The 14,641-nt window shown below is 41.3% G+C and overlaps 1 pseudogene; it reads right to left on the minus strand.

Moving 5' to 3' along the window:
• Positions 1 to 13,371: 13,371 nt before the first annotated feature.
• On the minus strand, positions 13,372 to 14,165 carry LOC114704058 (annotated as a pseudogene).
• Positions 14,166 to 14,641: the final 476 nt, after the last annotated feature.

Below are 14,641 nucleotides of genomic sequence, written 5' to 3' on the forward strand. Positions count from 1 at the left end.
ACAACTACATACACAGATAATTTTTGCTTAAATTTCTAATACTGTAGTTCTTGGTAATTCTCATATAAAACTTTTTGAGGCCTTCCATATGTTTTAGATTTATTTACAGTTTTTCCATTTTTTTCTTTTGTTTTTGGAGATTATAATATAATTACATCATTTATGCCCCCTCAACTTTTTCCCTCCCTCAAAGCCTCACATATACCCCTCCTTGCTGTCTTTCAAAATCATGGTCTTTCTTTTAATTGTTGCTACATACATATATGTATATTCACATATACCCCAAACATAGCCTGCCTCAGTTTGAACAATGCCATTTGTAGGCATGCCCTCAGCGCCGACCATTTGGTATTGGATAACCAGTTGGTGTGCTCTGCCCCAGAGTAGACTCTTCTTCCACTGTCAACATTCCTTGGTTGCCTGTGTTTCCTGGTGTAGGCTTGAGGCCTCCTGGGATTTCCCCTCCCCACTTCAGCATGCCTATTGGTGTTGTCCTTGTTCAGCTCATATTTGGGCTGTCACAATGGTGGGTCTTTACAGGTGTGGCTTTTGACATTTCTAGGAGACACAGTCTCACAGCTCTGAATCTCTGGCTCTTACAAGTCTTTCTGCCTCCTCTTCCATAATGTTCTGTGAGCCTTGGGTCTGGGAGTGTTTCATAGATGTAGCCGTTAGGACTGGGCTTCACAATTCTGAGTTTTGATTGGTTGTGGTTTTCTGTAATCATCTGTATCTGTTGTAAAGAGAAGTTCCCTAGATGAGTGATATATTCTCTTTAAATCTAGTAGCACATTTTTTTTAAAAAAAATGAAATTGGGTGTCCCAGAGTTTGGTATGTTTATGTTTAAGATAGTAATACCTTCTTGGTTAACTGTTCCCTTCATGAATGAAGTATCCCTCTTTATCTCTTATTAGTTTCAAAAATATATTTTGTCAGGTATCAGGAGAATGTTGCCCTGCTTGCTTTCTAGTCCCATTTGATTAGTGTAGTCAGAAGTTTTCCCATGTTCCTGCCCAGCCTTATTCAGTCCAGACAAATCTCTCTCACCCGCTGTCCTGCAGCAGCTCATAAAATAATCATTCAGAGGCTTAATATTAATTATCAACTGTATGGCCATGGCCTATGGCCTATGGCTCAAACTTCTTGATAGCTAGCTCTTATAACTAAACTCAGCCCATTTCTATTAATCTACATGTCGCCACGTATTCTGTGGCTTTACCTGTGTGCCATTACATGCTGCTTTTTGGAAGGCGGGATGGCATCTCTTCCACCTCTCCTTTCCTCTTCCTCAGTCCAGTTGGAATGTACCACCTAACCTTATTCTTCCTCACTATTGGTCAAACAGCTTTATTTATCAACCAATCAGAGAAACATATTCACAGCATACAGAAAGACATCCCACAGCAGATTAGAGTATTTTAGTTCATCTTTTTACTCTAAGACAATGCCTATTTTTAAAGCTAAGATGGGTGGAAAGGTTAGATATGACATGAAAGGATCCTGTGGGTTGGGAGATAGGTAGGGAGGATCCTGGCCAAAGCCTAGAGATCATATGCAGTGCCATCAGGGGAGGCCAGAGTATGTTGGGACACTGGATGTGGGACTAGTGTTACATTGGCAGGTTGAGAAGAAGGCCTGGATGACTCATCAGGCTAGACCCTGGATAAGGATGTGGGAATTGGACCTATTTTTTTCTTAGATTATGCATACATGTGTGTCTTTGTGTGAATATGTAAACTTGTAAGTGCAGGTACCCTCAGAGTCCAGAAGAGAGTGTCAAATCCCCTGGAGGTGGAGTTACAGGCAGTTATGAAACACTTGCTCTTAGGTGTTGGAAATCTCTCCTGTCTATCACTTCCGTAATTGAAAGAGAATAAATGAATTTTGAGACCAAGGAATATCTGCATTGCTCATTTCAGATCATATAAATGATTGTCTTTGGAAGCTAGTGTTCACAACACCGTAAGCAGAAATGAAGATAAACTCAAGAGATCCTTGAGCCTCACACATTGTTTATTAGACTATTTGAATAATGGTTCCCCAAAAATTAGGATTTCTTTAGGATTTACATCCTGGGGAAAAAAAAAAGCCAAAGCCTTGTGTCAGCTGGCCAGGGGAGGAATTTGTCTCCCAGGAAAAGATTTCATACAACTTGTCATACCACCTTGCAGGAGAAACTGGAGCCAAGACTATGATGGGTTAGTGATGGTCAGGAACACACCATGACTGTGGCTGCTTAGTATGTATAGTTGTTGCTTTCTACTTAAATCTAACTTCATTTCATCTCTCTCCCTCTCTCCCTCTGTCCCTCCCTCTGTCCCTCCCTCTGTCTCTCTCTCTCTCTTTCTCTCTCTCTCTCTCTCTCTCTCTCTCTCTCTCTCTCTCTCTCTCTCTCTCGTGTATGTATGTGTGTGTGTGTGTGTGTGTGTGTGTGTGTGTGTTAACTTCTATGTTTGTTCATTTTCTCAGTGTGGATACATAGCATAAATCTCCCTTCTCTACTTTTCAATATTACTTATCTCTTTAATTGGTCTATCAGGAACCTAGTTTGTTAGCATTGCCTGGGCTCTGACCTTACCAACTCTGGTAACCATTTATTATTCATGCGGTAATTTTGTACATCAATCTTGAGGTGAAATATGCCTTGTCTGAACAGATATAAACAGAATGCAAGCTGTTACTGTGAATACATGCTAAGGCAAAGACATTTAGTCAATGTCAGTGTAACAGGGCCCCAGACCTTAGTAGGCCCACAGACCTTAGCATGACTGACTCTGTGATAGAAATACCATTCAGTCTGTAAAACTCAGCAAGTAGACAATCACCTGCCAAAACAAAACAAAACAAAACAAAACAAAAAAAAAACCAACGACCTAATCCATCAAAGTCCATAGTTCTGAGAAAGTCTCTAAATGTACTAACCTTGGTGTTTTGGCTTCTGTAGTTCTGCTTCTCACTAACTCTCTTGTTAACTGAAGTATGTCAACCCAGAACATTTTTTTTTTTGTGTGTGTGTGCTTAAAAGTTCACCCTGAGAAAGACTCAGTGTAAAGCCTTGGTGTTACACTGAGATTCTGAATACCCAGTGTAATTGCCTGTTGTCTAATAAAGAATTCATGTTGGCTTAAATCCATGTCTGAGCAGTCTTCTCTGGTAGATACTCCACAACAGTCAGATAACCATGCATATGAAACATTTCCCATAAAGTTTAGTTTGCTTTTAGAAAGACTTTAGTTGCTGGTAGAAGTGACTCCTTTTTTTTTGTTTGTTTGTTTTGTTTTGTTAGCTTTGAGACAGGGTCTTACTATGAAGCCCAAGCTGGTCTCAAATTCATGACCTTCCTTTTGATGCCCATGTGCTATGGTTACAGGCAAGTGACAACATGCCCTAGGTGACATTTAGATTCTGATGACTTCCCCTTTGTCTCTGAACAGTATTCACTGAAGACATCCCTGATTAACCCTGTGGTGTCTGGTCCCAACTGTCTTTCACCTCCGGGAAGTGATCTGTCCTAGTTGGTCTGCTTTGATCCCACATTGTTAAGGGTAAATGACAGATGTTAAGGAGTTAGTGCCAATAACTGCCCCCGCCCCCCTTTGCCAATTTTGGGCAACTAAGGAGTATAGAAGCAATGGCTCTTAGGGCAGGTCTATTTGGAGACCATTCTTATACTTTAATTCTGTCTGTCCTGTGGATGATACCCTAGTAACTTAAAAAATACTGCTCAGAGTCACCAGCAGTCAACCAACAGGTGAGAGACTTGTGCACAGGATGCACCCTGCCCGCCCCGCCCCCAACATTCACTGGACTCTGTAAACTCTATGATACACTCCACTGCCCAAACCTGCCAACTGCATCATCCTCCCCTTGGCCAACCATCCACCACAACATCAGCAGCCCCTATACAAGCACCACCTACACCAGCTGGAAGAATAGGCAGAAGAGAAGGTACAGACACAACCCACACCAGTTGGAAGAACAGTCTCTATTGGCGCAGGCACAGTCCACACCAGTAGGAAGAACAGACTCCATAAGCACAAGTAAAGCCCATATAAGCCAGAAGAACTGGAGGATACACTGCATTTAGGCACCCAAACCCCCACAAACCTCAGCTGAGTCAACCCCACTGGACCTGAGGACCAGCCAACCACCAGAACCCTTGGTCATTCAGGCCAAAAGACAATATAGAAAACAGACAAGAAAGGAACAAAAGACCCATATGACAAAGAAATCACAAGAATCAACACCTGTACCTATCATTACCCCAAACCTAGATGGGTAAACGGCAATGCAAGAATATATGCAACAACATAAAGGGCAACATGGCACCACCAGAACCTAGTGTTCCTACAACAGCAAGACCTGAACATCCCAATGCAGGTGAAGCAGAAGAAAATGACCTTAAAGATGACTTTATAAAGATGATAGAGTCCCTTCAAGAGGAAATGAAAAATTCCCTTAAAGAAGCTGAGGAAAAGACAAACAAACAATGGAAGATGGTTGCTTTCAAATACTTTTTTTTTTGTTTTGTTTACTTAGTGACTTAATGGGAATTTCTTTAGTCTTCTCTGTGTGATGTTCAAAATTCCTCCTGTATATGGATTGGCATCTTCTTTCATAATTTTTGGTAAATTTCTGCTATGGTTGTGTTGAAAATGTATTCTATGCTGTTAGAGTTACAATGTTGTGTGATATTTTGCTTGTGTTCTGACAAATAAAGGTTGCTTGGAGATCAGAGGGTGGAGCTAGAGACACTAGTTAACTATAGAGGTCAGGCAATGGTGGCTCACACATTTCATTCCAGCACTTGGGAGGCTCATGCCTTTGATCCCAGCATAATTGGGAGGTGGAGACAAGATCTTGTCCTCATTGGGTCAGAGGATCTGAAGAAGTAAGAAGTCACTGGTTGCTGCTCCTTTGCTTCTCTGATCTTTCAGGTTATTACCCAATATTTGACAACACTAATTAGGATCATGCTTTATTACATCCTTTCTTTCTTTCTTTCTTTCTTTCTTTCTTTCTTTCTTTCTTTCTTTCTTTCTGTCTGTCTGTCTGTCTGTCTGTCTTTCTTTCTTTCTTTCTTTCTTTCTTTCTTTCTTTCTTTCTTTCTTTCTTTCTTTCTTTCTCTCTCTCTCTCTCCCTCCCTTCCTTCCTTCCTTCCTTCCTTCCTTCCTTCCTTCCTTCCTTCCTTCCTTCCTTTCTTTCTTTCCTTCTTCCTTCCTTCCTTCCTTCCTTCCTTCCTCCCCCCCCTCTCTCTTTCTTTTCTTCCTTTTGAGACAGGGTTTCCCTATGTAGCCTTGATTGTCTTGGAATTAGCTCTGTAGAGCTGACTGGCCTTGAACTCACTGAGATCTGCCTGTCTCTGCTTTCTGCATGCTGGGATCAAAAGCATGTATCACCATGCATGGCTTACATCCTTTCTTCATGCCCACAATCTGTAGATTGTTCTTTTTATAGTGTCTCGTGTATCGCAAATGTATTGCTATAACTTCTTACTAAACTATCTTTGTCTTTGTAGGAATGTTCCAATTCCCCCACTTTGTGCCCAGTCTTAGATACTCTCTTCTCTCCTTGATCCATTTTATTACTGAAGTTTTCAAGAGAGCATTTTTGTTAAATTATTTTTTCATATGTTAGACTCACTTTATTATTCATTCAGCTGATTTTTCTGTGTTCTCATAGAATCCATTCAGGAGTTTGTGTCTTGTTTGGTTCTTTGAACATAAAAATGTAGTTATTCTTTATTTTCCTTTAGTTTTTGTCTGGCATGGCATCCAATCCATTCTGAACGCAAGCTGTTACTTTTGGCTTAGTAAATTTTGGGAGAGTCATTTTGCTTTGGTCTTTCATGTTCCTGTGTTTTGTGTTGGGATTTTCAGATATGGAGTTAGGTTGTTGGTTTAGCTTGTTTGTTGTTTACTTTTTTATTTGAGTCTTTGCTTTTGAAATTACTCCTTTTCTATCAAAGGGTATGTTTGTACTGTCCAAGAGGGACTAAGATGTTGTAGGGTTGTGGTATTTTCCACACCTAGTCAGGGCACAGACACAATTTCCAATACTCCTCTATTATTAGAATATTATCTGCAAAAATAGTCACCCTCAAAGAGGAAACCCACTGTGAAAGTATGGTAACAATCAAATAAAATGTCAGTCATTCCTTAAGCATCAAGCATTCTAGGAAGAAATGAATCACTGTGTGTTCCATTAGTGTGTGTGCTGAGATAGCAGTTACTTTGGGTGAGTGAAAGGAAAAGTAACAGCAATAAGAAAAGAAAAGAAAACTCAAGATAAGACAAATTATGAGTATGGGTTGCCAGAGAAGCAGTGGATGACAGAAATGTACACAGAAGAGGGGACAGTGGGGACCATGGAGGGGGAGGGTGGCAGGCAGCCTTGGCTGAAGGCTGACTGGAAAGGGAGAGGTAGAGGTACAGTCAAGTGACATTTGCCATTTCCAGCTCTTGGGGTGCTGAGAAGCAGAGATCCCCCGCTTCTTGCCAGCCTATGTTCTCTAGCAGAGGAAAATGGAAAAAGAAGAGAGTTGGAAAAATGTGCAAGCAAACAACCATAACATAAAAGTGGACAGAAAGGACGGGAATACAGATTAGGAAGGCAAGCAAGCCTGGTGGTTGATTTGCTGGAGTCAGTCTCCAGTGGTGGAATCCTGCTGCTCCCGATCCACCATGCAGTCCTGTGTGGCTTGCTCTGGGTTTTCTGAGAGTGCAATTCGAGGAGAGTCTCAGGCTGCAGAGCTGCCAACTCAGCAAGGGTCTCCTTGACATGGCATTCTGCAGCTGTCAGCTGTTTCTGGACAAGTCTGCTTCTCGCTCTCTTGGGGCGACTGTGCAGTTCTGCTTTAAATTGGCTAGTGCTTTCTTGGACTCATCGTCTTGCTGTCTCAGATATGCACACCCCCCCTCGCCCCAGATTTGCAGTCTTGTTCTCAGACCAGCTCCCTGCGGTGTGCCTCCTCATTGATAGAGTCTCCGTGCTCCATGCCCTGGATTCTGTGTCACCGAAGTCCATGTTGCAGGGTCCATGACCATGCCTTATTCACAGTTTTCTATTTCTCCGCTATGATGCCTGCTTGGCACCACCTTTCTTCACACTATTCTCTATTGGAAGTGGCTTGTCTGCTCCACCCCACTCTGTTGATGTGTGTGCTCTGTTGGAGCTGGGCTGATAGAGCTATTTTTGCCTTCTCTGGGTCAGGCCATCCTTTTCCTGTTCTTTTTTGGTATCTTTTCAGTTCTGCTAATTTCTGAAGCTCTCCCTTTATTTCCTCTGCAAAGGTAAGTCTGCATTTCTTCTGACTCTCCTTCTCTGGATCACACAGAGGCAGTCTTTAGTCTTAATGTTTCTTGGAAATCAGCACAGAGGTATAACAAACAAACAAACAAACAAACAGCAACAAAACAACAACCAAACCAAAACCAAAACAAAACAAAAACACAGAGAAAAGGAAGTGGCCAAAGGGTTTTCCTGGGTTGTTTTTAGAATCTCTAGGAGGATTAAGTTTTGCTTCATGCTACTTAGATGTAAAATAACACATAACATTTTGTAAAAAAGAAACTAATAAACTAGAATTCTCTTTGAAGGACACTGTCTTAGTTAGGTTTACTCTTGCTGTGATGAAACACCTCGACCAAAAGCAATTTGGGGAGAAAAGGGTTTATTTTGTTCACAGTTTTACATAACAGCTCATTATCAAAAACAATGAGGCCAGGAACTCATTCAGGGCAGGAATCTGGAGGCAGGAGCTGATGCAGAGGCCATGGAGGGGTGCTATTTACTGGCTTGCTCCTAATGGCTTGCTCAGCTTGTTTTCTTATAGAACCCAGGACCACCAGCCTAGGAATGGCACCACCCACAATGTGCTGGGTTCTCCCCCTTAATCACTAATTAAGAAAAAAACCCTACAGCTGGATCTTATGGAGGCATTTTCTCAATTTTGATTCCCTCCTTTCAGATGACTTTAGTTTGTGTCAAGTTGACATAAGACTATCCAGTACAGACACCAAGACAGTACAAATGTGATACAGTTTTATTTATTCATTTGTTTGGATACAGTTACAATGGTGATCTCCTCAGCACCCTTGTGTCTATGTCTCAAAAGGCTCAACAGAACCACAATGGCTCAACAGAGCCTCAAAGGACCAACACAATTCTCTATCATAGGGCAGACAGTTCATCAAACTCCAATTTCTTCAAAAGAGCTTCCAAGTTGACAAGGTCTGTGCATAAAGGGTACAATATCCCAAGTAGTTCCAAGGCACTGAAACAACAAAGAACCCTGAAAGACAAGGCCAGTCACCAAATGACAGTCATTAAAATAGTTCAAATGATACTCAAACATTCAAATGGTATTGTCAACATCCCCAGAGGGATGAAGATATCCTAAAGAAACACTGTGTCCTTCACTTAAGCAATCAGACTATAGAAACCATGGACCTCTAGAGATTGCAATTCCATAGGAATCTCATTTTGGGAGAAGAGAAAGCCTAATGCTTAGGCCAACCAGAGGGGGAAACTTTTTCCCCTAAAAGAGACTTACAACTTATTAGAATATCTTTCAGAAGAGACAATGATGGGTCAATGTGGCCATGAACACACCTTGACTAGGGATGCTTAGATATCCATAACTCTAGCCTACTAACTGGACTTTAACTTCACCTCATGACCTCAGAGATGGACTTGGGGGATACTAGATCTCATTGTCTCTCTTCCTGATGTGGCCACATGGGATACTTCTCCTCTTTCTGATGCTTTTCACCATGAATTTAGCTGTCTTGATGACTTACTGAGGACAGGTGTCTGAATCTGGATTGTTGGAGCACAGGCTGGACCCTAAGTTTGGTAACCTTTATGGTAACCATGAAGTGATTCGAAGGCACAGTGTGGAGTATCTGCTAGCTGCAGAAATTTAACCACAAGTGGAGAGAAAATACTGGATGCCCTGGTAGCTGCTGGAATAATTTTATTCCAGGGATACCTCCCTCCCTCCCTCCCTCCCTCCCTCCCTCCCTCCCTCCCTCTCTCCCTCCCTCGTTCCCTCCTTCCTTCCCTCTCTTGTCCCCTCTCTCCCTTTATTTCATTTTCTTTTTTCTTTTGGTTATTTTTGAGATACAGCCTCACAATGAAGCACTGGCTATTCTGGAACTCATTATGTAAACCAGGCTGGTCTCGAACTTACAGATATCTGCCCACCTCTGTCTCCTGAGTACTGGGAGTGTGCGCCAACATGCCTGGCTCAGGGACACTTTCTAAATCAAATAATTTTTTTCTTTACTTGGTGAAGCAGAAAATAAGTATTTGGGCTTTTTTTTTGGTAAAAAAAAATCTCTTAACTGTTTTTTTCTTAGGCAAACTTATACTTATAGGATTAGCCTATGTGTAGAGGTACTTTTATGTGGTTTCTGGGCCTTTTGTCTAATTTGAAACACATATTTTGTCAATGTTAAAATGAGCTAATTTGCTTTTGGGATAATTGCTAAGAGATGATAAATGTTGTAAATAATGTATAAAATATTAGGCATTTCAGTATCTTTGGTGGTTTGAAAGAAAATGGCGCTGTAGAGAGTGGCACTATTGGGAGGTGTGGCCTTTTTGGAGTAGGTATGGACTTGTGGCAGAAGTGTGTCACTGTGGGGGTGGACTTTGAGGTCTCCTATGCTCAAGCTATGACCACTGTCACAGTTAACTTTCTGTTGCCTGCAGATCCAGATGTAGAACTCTCAGCTTCTTCTCCAGCACCATGTCTGCCTGCATACCACCGTGTCCCACCATGATGATGATGATGATGATGATGATGATGATGATGAACTAAACCTCTGCAACTGTAAGCCACCCAATTAAATGTTCTTCTTCATAAGAACTGCCATGGTCATGGTGTCTCTTCACAGCAATAGCAACCCTAAGACAGTATCTAAATATGTTTAGTAATTGGGCTTCCCTTTTGGGAGTTCTTCTTGTTAATAGGGGACTTCGGAGATAGATGGAAACTCAAGGACCTTTTTGATGGACTCTGAGGCAGGCACGTGGTGATAGTGGTTTATATAAGACTGCTTGGAGGAATTGGGCTCTTCTGAGAAAGAATGTTTAGAGTATAAGGCAGATCTTCTTAGGATTTTGGCTTGCATCCAGAGAAGGAATAGAAAAGGAGAAATTTTGACTAGAACTCAAGAAATGTATACAAGCTTGACAAGGGGATACATCAAGAAAGGGGAAAATAACATGCGGGGTTATAATCCTTGGGATGAATTTGAATGTCCTGTGTCCATCTAGGACCAGAGCTAGCACTCTGATTTTATTTTTTTTGTTAAAAATAAATATATTTCTTTGGTGTATTGAAACGTGTCTGTTGAAAAATTTAGTATTGCAACAGACTGTGATGACTCTTTTGTATATTTAGTTATAAACTTGATGCCTGTGGAGGCCAGAAGAGGGCATCAGATCCCCTAGAACTGGAGTTAAGGATGGCTCTGAGCTATCACATGGGGCTGGGAACTGAACTCAGATTCTCTGCAAGAGCAACAAGTACTCCCAAACCCTGAGTCATCCCTGTAGTTCCCACTTTGTGTGTGTGTGTGTGTGTGTGAATATTTTGCCTGCATGAATGTATGTGTACTGTATGGGTACCTGGTACTCATGGAGTATTCCCTGGACGTGGAGTTAACAGTAGGTTGTGGGCAGACATGTGGATGCTAGAAATTGAACCAGGATCCCCTCAACTTCTGAGCAATCTCTCTTGCTCCATACCCCCTTCCCCCCACTTTTTTGAGACAAGGTCCTTGTTATGAAGTTATGGCTGGCTTGGAACTCTCTGTGTAGACCAGGCTGTCCTTGAGCTCAAGAAAGTTCACCTGCCTCTGTCTCCTAAGTACTGGGAATAAAGGCGTGCCCCGGTTAACCAAGTGTGCAAGCACTGATTTTTGCCAAACTAGATCAAGTTTATCACTCAAGAACTTCATCTAATTATTGCTATAGAAACAAAACAAAACAAAACAAAACAAAACAAAACAAACAAACAAACAAAAACCCTGCCGGGTGGCGGTGGCACATGCCTTTAATCCCAGCACTCAGGAGACAAAGCCAGGCGGATCTCTGTGAGTTCGAGGCCAGCGTGGTCTACAGAGTGCCTTCCAGGAAAGGCGCAAAGCTGCACAGGGAAACCCTGTCTCAAAAAACCAAAAAAAAAAAAAAAAAAAAAAAAAAAAAACCAAAAAAAAAAAAAAAAACAAACCAATACTTTTCTTTTAACCTTCTTCATAAAACTCTCAAAAATACTAGTTAAAAATTAGATATGATCCAAGTTTTCAAGAATTCAAACAGCCAGTAATGGATGTCCTAAAATACATTTACTATTTGGTCTTTCTCTTCTGCTCACCCGTTAACTATACCATCACCAGTTGGGAATGAATGGATGCTGAGAAAGCTGACTGTTCAGATTCTTGGCTCTTAAAATGTATAACAGATAAACATGGATGAGTAGCTTTTTTTTTTTTTTTTAAATAATAGCTTGTGTGTTTTGTATAGTATTTGCCTGTTGGAGAAATGGGAACAATACAAGGCAGTTTACACCAGTGAAAAGCTAAGTGCTTTACATATTGTACCAAAGTTGACAAAGTTAAAGGAGCGCGAGGCTCATACACGTAGAGTAACCAGCAAGTGCTTCTGCTCAGCACCAGTTCTCAGCAGCTGGCCGTGGCTGAAGGAGAGGGAATAACAGTGACTGCACTCGGAGCTGGCCTGAGCGATGGACACAGCAAGTTAGAGCATGGCCCCACGTCCATCCCCTTGGCTCTGAGCCAGGCTGAATAGCTTGCTTTTATGCCAGTGAATATGGAGAAATGCAAGGCATCCCCAGGACAACATCATGGTTGAGAAGGAGGACAACTCTTGGAGACTGTGGACTGTGGAGAACTATCAAGAAAAATCTTCCCATTCACACAGCCATTGCCTAACTTTGCTCTTTGAAAGGAACAACTGATTCAAGTGATGGAATGCTTTTGCATTGCATTAGACTTTGTTAGTTTCTTGAGTTCCCTCAGCCACAGACTCCTGAAACCGATGAGACCCTGATTAAATTGGGTAAAAGTTGGTGTTTGGAGCAACTTCCTTCTCTCTATAAAGAGGCTTCAGTACATACGTGGTATAATGCTCACCTCTTAGTGTCTTGTAACATGAATCTTAAAAGGTCTTATTAATAAAAACAAACCCAGAGCCAAGTATTGGGATGAATGCTGAAAGATCAGAGAAACAGAACAAACCACAGCTAACCTCACCTTGACAACTCCTCATCTGATCCTGTTTCCACGAATCCTCAGACTGAAAGCTTCGGAATCCTTACCTGAATAGATTTCAGCTGAACTGCTGCTAAAAGCTTAAAAGCTTCTAGTTCCTGGTCCTTGCTCCTTATATACCTTTCAGCTTCCTGCCATCACTTCCTGGGATTAAAGGCATGTGTCACTGTGCCTGGCTGTTTCCAGTGTGGCTTTGAACTCACAGAAATCTGGATGGATCTCTGCCTCCAGAATGCTAGGATTAAAGGCGTGTGTTACCATTGCCTAACCTCTATGTTTAATTTAGTGGCTGCTCTGTTCTCTGACCTCCAGATAAGTTTATTGGGATGCACAATATATCAACCACTATGTCTTCCAGATTTAAAAGGGAGCTGGAGAAAAAAATCTTTCATCTGGACAATATTGCTATTTGAAACCCTGGTATATATTTGTTTGCCTTGACAAAGTAAATATTTTGTTATTGTGTTTATGAGATACAGTTTAACATCTATTTATAGTAACACTGTTCCATTTTTTTAAATAATTTTTTTATTAAGAGATTTTCTATTCATTTTACATACCAACCGCAGATTCCCCTGTCCTCCACTGTTGGTGGGAGTGCAAACTTGTACAGCCACTTTGGAAATCAGTATGGTGGTTTTTTAGAAAATTGGGAATTAATCTTCCTCAAGACCCAGCTATACCACTCTTGGGCATATACACAAGGAATGCTTAATCATACCACAAGGGCACATGCTCAACTGTGTTCATAGCAGCACTATTTGTAATAGCCAGAACCTGGAAACAACCTAGATGCCTGTCAACTGTTCCATTTTTAAAATATACACTATTTTATTCCATTTTTTAAAACAAAGAAAATGCAACATCCTAAAAAAGCCCACAAAATTTACTGGTAATACAAAGTCCTATGAAGTTCGCTGGGCTACCATAAGAAATTGAAGAAATCATTAAATATTTAGGAACATTCAACATCAAAAGCTTTAAATCTAACTGTACATTGTAGGCCCTGAAAAAGCTACAAACTCCCCCCTTTTTTTTTATAAAAGTATTTTCTCTATAGAGAATCTCATCAGCTATACAAACATCTGTACAGTTTTTATACTGAAGCTAATGTTGAGCTGCATTTGAATTTCACATTCTTAGCAAAATAGTTGCCTGAGTACATGTACGCCACACCTTTTAGGACAGCATTTGTTCTTCCTCCTCGTCTTCTTCCTCCCCCTCTTCCCCATTTTCTGGTTCATGGACCCTTCTTTCCTGCTTCACTTTTGACCTTGGCACAGTGTACAGCAACATCCTTTTCACACTTCTCCTTTAGTCTGGCTGCTTTCTGCTCATAGGGTTGTTTATCTTTGGCAGACTGTTCAGAGAGCTCACCCATTTTTTTTTTTCAGTATCTCTAATAGACAGGCCTGGGTGTTCACTTTTGATCTTTGGGTGATGTTCAGAGCAAAACAGGAAGAAGGTGGTGGTCTTTTTGGAGCATTAGGATCCTTTTCCCTTTCTCATCACCTTTGGGAGGAACATAATTTTTCATTTCCATGTCATAACGAGCTTTGTTGCTCTTGTCCCAATCTTCAAACTTTGACTTTTCCCTTTCAGACATGGTCTTCTGTCTCTCACAGCATTTCTTTAAGAACTTGGCGAAGTTGACTGAGGGGTCAGGGTGCTTCTTCTTGTGGTCCTCTCATCAGGTCTGCACCAAGAAGGCAAATGAAAACATTTTGCCTCATGGTTTGTCGGGGTCTCCTTTGCCCATGCTGACAACACTGAGTCTACTTGTTGGTGTGAGCTCTTCCTTCACAGCCCAAATAGAAATACTTCCTCCCCCAAGCTCCAGAAAGAAATGGTTTATTGCTAATACCCTCTTCTATATTTTTTTTTATAAGAGATTTAGTTAAAAATATTTTTGTTAGAATGCTGGAACCCTATTATCCTACTGAGTAAAGATTCTGAATTTATTCAATGGTAGACGCTTACTTTATATATATTCTGAATAATTTATCTATGTGATGATGCTCATTGTTGCTGGCTCTTTTATATATGTATATGTGGGAGACCTGCTTCCACTTTTACCCAGGGTAAAATATTTAGATGGAAGGAATAAGGTAGACAGACAGATAGAAACACAGGACAGCTTGGGAGGGCCTGGATCCTTATCCACCATCCCCTTATGTCCCTTCTAAAGAGCTTTTAAAAGGAATGCCAAGGGGTGGAGCAAAAGACCTCTCCCTAGCACAGCCAAGTGCAGACCCTTCCAAACACCTGGTAAATGTGCATGTGGTCATTCCATCCCCTTATGCAGTCCTGCTGGGTAAACAAACACAGATTTCACTAG

This window comes from Peromyscus leucopus, chromosome 14, assembly GCF_004664715.2.
Source record: "Peromyscus leucopus breed LL Stock chromosome 14, UCI_PerLeu_2.1, whole genome shotgun sequence".
NCBI classification, from domain to species: Eukaryota; Metazoa; Chordata; class Mammalia; order Rodentia; family Cricetidae; genus Peromyscus; species Peromyscus leucopus.